The sequence below is a fragment of the Mauremys reevesii genome, linkage group 1, assembly GCF_016161935.1.
Source record: "Mauremys reevesii isolate NIE-2019 linkage group 1, ASM1616193v1, whole genome shotgun sequence".
Classification (NCBI taxonomy): Eukaryota; Metazoa; Chordata; order Testudines; family Geoemydidae; genus Mauremys; species Mauremys reevesii.
In genome coordinates, this window is record NC_052623.1 from 258,589,574 (window position 1) to 258,594,855 (window position 5,282).

The 5,282-nt window shown below is 45.7% G+C and overlaps 1 long non-coding RNA gene across 3 annotated transcripts; it reads left to right on the forward strand.

The window, feature by feature from the left end:
• Positions 1-2,221: 2,221 nt before the first annotated feature.
• On the forward strand, positions 2,222-4,022 carry LOC120385496. 3 transcript variants are annotated; one of them, XR_005589383.1, is made up of 4 exons: positions 2,222-2,382; positions 2,529-2,687; positions 3,126-3,232; positions 3,350-4,021. It is a non-coding gene; the product is annotated as an uncharacterized LOC120385496 (long non-coding RNA). The 3 variants fall into 3 exon arrangements; XR_005589382.1 differs by having other exon boundaries at positions 3,050-4,022; XR_005589381.1 differs by having other exon boundaries at positions 3,126-4,021.
• The last annotated feature ends 1,260 nt before the right edge of the window (positions 4,023-5,282 follow it).

Here is a 5,282-nt window from a genome sequence, read left to right on the forward strand (position 1 = left end):
AAGTATAATTTCAGAGTGGAGAAATCTGAAACTGGGTAACACACAGTCCTAAAAAAATTGGTCATGAAACCTAACAAGAAAAAATAAACCAGAGGAAAAAGAGCCAGGATGAGCCAATGACACAGAAAGGCTTTTGATATTTTTTTCTAAAGGAGATATATATAAGTGAGGGGGGAAGTCAGCTGATGGTCAAAAAGGAAAACTGATTCGTGGTGTCTTCTCATCAGAAGGGTCCACTAATGCCTCAGAAATATCTATAGTAGCTTATTAAAAACTTAATTTCAGTCCTGTAAAAATTTACTAAAAATGGTTAATATGTGATGGAATGTAAAAATTCTCAGTGGTTTCTGGCTGAAGAGCCCAATCCTACAGAGGCTTGTGCATGGTCTAGACATGGTATTTAGTGCCGTTGAAGTCATTACTTCAAATAAGACTGGTGAACGGTAGGGACAGTTAGTACTTAAAATGGCAGGGAAAGCATTACAGATTCATAAAACAAGAGTGTGTGAATAGGAGAACAAAACAGATAACTTCTATGCTTGGCAACTTGAGCAAGTAGAAGCTCCGACTGTAATTAATGACTAGTTCAGGGATTCTCAAACTGTGGGTTGGGACCCCCCCAGAGGGTTGTGAGGTTATTACATGGAGGGGTCGTGAGCTGTCAGCCTCCACCCTAAACCCCGCTTTTCCTCCAGCATTTATAATGGTATTAAATATATTAAAAAGTGTTTTTAATTTATAAGGAGAGGTCGCACTCAGAGGCTTGCTGTGTGAAAGGGGTCATCAGTACAAAAGTTTGAGAACCACTGAGCTAGTTGGATGTAGAAGGGAAACTTAATAATAGTCTAACCAAAAAAATAAATAAATACAAATCTTGAAACATTTCACTGTAGACATCTGACACCCCCCCCCCTCAAGTATTTATAATAGAAGCAGAAGAATACTTAGCTTATATAAACGTACAGTGGAAGAGAAGTCAGGGCTAGGTAAAACTTATAGCATGTGTAGAAATTTCTAAAGTTATGTTTCCTCTAATCTAAAGGTAAGCACCTGAACTGGATGGTTATATATGAGAATGGCATATGTGTGTTAAAACAAAATCACCCCTATGCTTATGAGTTCATTTTACACACACACAAAAGAAAACACATCTGGGCAATTGAGTTTAGCTGCAGTCCCTATCTTAAGGGGAACATGGATACAATAAGATGTGACTCTTCTATATTGCGGGCTACTCACATGAATGGGAACAACTCAGGTGAAAAAGGGGTTGTGGAAATTGTAGCTTTGTAAACTATGTGTTATAAATTTTACTTACCCACCCTTACAGTGGAAGAGAGATTGAGTTAAGTTTATATTAGCTAAGTATTCTTCTGTGGAATGTTTCAAGTCTCTTATTTGTTTTTTGTAAAATGTTTCAAATATCCTTCTGAGATGAGAAGGAACTATGAATGATAGTAAGGGTTTTGGAGATTGGGCCTGGATTTTTGTCATCCAGGGCAGAAAGGTATTGTAACATGGAGGAACTTCATAGATACAATTCATAACATGCAATACATTCATGTTATGGCTAGAATTAGAGCCAAATGCTAGGTATCACTCTGTCCTCAATAAGGAAGAGGGACTAGGGAAAACTGCTCACCTTTGAAAGTAAAGATGGCTAGTCTTAATAATAGTAACATTACTGTTCCCGACTAAAAATATCACTAGCTGGTAGGCATGGACATTCTCTATAATAAAAACAATAACTTTCTGGCTACAGGGATTCAGCTGATGGTTGATAGAATTCTCGTTTAGATGTTCAGCTTCAGTTTACTTGATAGTTTTAAATTTTAATTTTGGTATATTGAAGGGGTTTTGGGCAAATTATTCTAAGAGCTGTGGAAAACAAAGGCCAAAAAGTATTGTTTGTATCAGAAGTAAAGCTGGCTGAAAAAATTGAAATGAAATTTCCCTATCAGAAAATGGGGGTTTTGACAAAGTTGAAATTTTCTGTGAGAAAAGACAAATTTCAGTGGAATTTTCCTTTGGGAAATTTGCAACAAAATATTTTTTGTTTGGGTTGACCTTAATTTCTGTGAGATATCAGCTAAAACCACCACCTCCTGTGGAAAATAGTGTCAATATAGGTGACGGGCTGCAAGGAGCAGCCAATCAGGGTCCATTAGACCCATATAAAAAGAGTTTTAGGGTCAGACACCATCAGTTGCTGCAGGGAGCCCAAGGGAGAGCACTGGGTTCCTAGAGGGCTGCAGGAAGGTAGCACTTCGGACAGGGCAGCTGCTAGGGACCAGAGGAGCTAGGGTCAGAGCTCCTGGCTGGCAGCTGGGACTTGTAGGCTCAAGGCCCTGAGAAGTGGCCCAGGCAATTGAAGCAGCACTGGTGAGAAGTTAAGATGAGGCAGCAGGAGGCTGCCAGCTACAGAGTCCCTGGGCTGGGACCTGGAGTAAGGGTGGTTCCAGGTCCCCGCCACTTGCCCCTAGAGAAGTAGCTAGACTCTAGAACTGAGATATGCCCCTCTCCCCCAGAAAAGGGAAAACACAAATGGTGACACGGCCGGAGTCATGAAGAGCACGCTGAGGCGGGTCTGCAGGTGAGACGGTGTCGATGGGCGAGACACCACCAGGAGAGGGTGCACAGGCTAGCAGAGCTAATCCCCATGATGGCCAGCAGGAGGTGCCGCAGTGGTGAGTGAAACCCTTGACACCATGGAATAGGGACTGAAGATTTATAGCTTCATGCAACAGTAAATCCTTCCTCTCTATGATGCATAGGCCTCTTGTCAAAGGGTTCCCTGTTCTTTACAAACTCTTCTCTCAGACATGACAAATTCACTACACAAATAAATTACTTAGAGGATATTTGTCCATAAAGGGTAACGGGTAAGGTCTCATTTGAAAGCTTGCAATTTATTGAAATTCATAACCAGGGCATGATGTGTGTATGGGTAATATTTAAGAAATAATGTAACTATATTGAAGTTTATACCCTTAAGGTTAAAAGGAGTCACCAGCAGATAACATATCTCGGTGATGGCTTATTCATGCAGGAAGGAGTTGCCTCCCCTCCCTGGCTAGCTGCTGATGTAATACAAGGCTCAATTGTCTACCATTATTCCATCACAGAACAGTCAATGGAAAACCATCAAAGACAACTGCAAACAATCAAAACCACTTGGAGGTAAAAAAGGAACATTACAACAGACTGTGAAGAGGTGCTCCCAAGCTGAAGTGTCAGTGAGCACTTATTAAAAGTTGTTATAGGAATAAAGAAAGGGAGTTTTGAAACTTCTTTCCCTTTCCATGGTGCCTGTAAAGCCAGTGATACATCTGTCTGTTTTTATCACCAGCTGCTGCTGTTGTGGCCTTGAGGTGCCCCCTCCCCCCTCTACAGCCACAGAATGCCTGCCCCTGATGAGGAGAAAGAAGAGGACTTGGGCAGAGGTGGGGGGTGGGCAGGGGGAAGGACATATGCAGTACTGCATCAGACCATGAACAAAGGGCCTGGAGGGCCAACATGGCTGACAGCCTGGAGAAGCAAAGAGCAGACAGGAGAAAAGGAGAGGGAAATGCCCCAGCTCACAATGGATCTTCTCAGGCTGCAAACCCAAATGCTGCAGACCATGTTTGACCTATAGCTCCAAAAATCCTTGCCTCCCCACTCTTTGCAGTCCTTGGAGAACTCAATAGTAGCAGCCCCCAGTCTACCAGCTGGCATCAGGGGCCACATTCTTTTCGCTACTACTCCACACCAATTTTCAGCAAGGAAAACCACCGCTTCACATACAGCAACTGTGGTTAGTACTAACTGTGGTTAGTGTATGTGTAGCTACAACAGACTACATTTGTGCACTGAAACAGACAAACATTTGCTGCCTTTCCAATTTTAAAGTTCTGTTCCATTCATCTGTGTGTTGCTTTGCAAGTTGGTTTTCTTCACTGTTTTTGCTGCTCAAGGCACAGTACTTGTAAATGTACAGCAAAATATCCCATCATACTTAGAAAGTCTGTAGTTCTTGTTGTACAAGGCCCACAGACAGGGGCGGCTCTAGACATTTTGCCGCCCCAAGCACAGCGGCATGCCGTGGGAGGCGCTCTGCCGGTCACCGAAGCCGCGGGACCAGCGGACCCTCCGCAGGCATGCTGCCGAAGGCTGGCTGCCTGCCGCCCTGGCGGCAACTGGCAGAGTGCCCCCCGCGGCATGCCGTCCCAAGCACGCACTTGGCGTGCTGGGGCCTGGAGCCGCCCCTGCCCAGAGAACCGTCCAGCATAGAACACTCACATGGCTGACTGGTAAAGTGCTCTTGCAAAGCCTCCCTCAACCGCATAGCTCCACGCTGCCCTCTTCTAATGGCCCTTCTGTCTGGCTGTTCAAAGTCAGCAGAGGTTCACTCCACTACTGCCTTCCATACCAGTGTCCACTTTTCCCCCTTTGCCTCACAGGTATTATGCAGGGCACAACAGGCAGCTATAACCATGGGAGTATTTAACTCACTAGATTGGATCTCAGTGAGAAAATAACTCCAGTGTCTCTTCACATTCAACAGTCGTGCTGCAACTGCTGAGCTTCAAGTTGAATCTTTCCTTGGTGCTGTCCAGATAGCCAGTGTGTGGCTTCATGAGCTAAGGTAGTAAGGGGTAGGCTGGGTCCCCCAGAGTCAGTACTGGCATTTCACCAGTTGTAAGCGACCCCTTGGGAAGGAATGTCCCTGCTTGCAGCTTGCTGAACAGTCCTGTGTTCTTAAAGATGCAAGCATCATGCACGTTCCATGGCCAGCCCCCACTGAGATCAGTGAAGCGTCTCCAGTGATCCTCCAATGCTTTTACCCATTGCCCTTGGTTATGTAACTTCCCCTGGGGGAGGCTAGCTCACAGCCCTGCCCACACTGCACCCCTGCTCTGCCCCAGGCCCCACTGCTGACTTGCCACTCACCTCTTTACCCCCCTGTGAGGTTCTCCCCTCCGCTTACCACCTCCCCCCACTCACCTGCCGCTCGCCCACCTGCTGCTTGCCTCCTCACCCTCTTCCCCCCCACACACACACAGTGGCTGTGCAGCTGGCTCACCGCTTGCCTCCTCACCCTGCTGCTGCCCATCCCCCTGCCCCCCATAACACCACCTCCCCCTTTTCACCTTAAAGCGCTAATAATATTCCCCCAGGGTACTGAACAGGCAACAGGTGTAGCTCCACTGCCAGCTGGATTCTCCTCTGCATGGCAGGGAGTTTGGTGTATACTGTATAGAGAGAGACAAAAAGCCAGGCTCTCTCTGCCAAACTGAAGC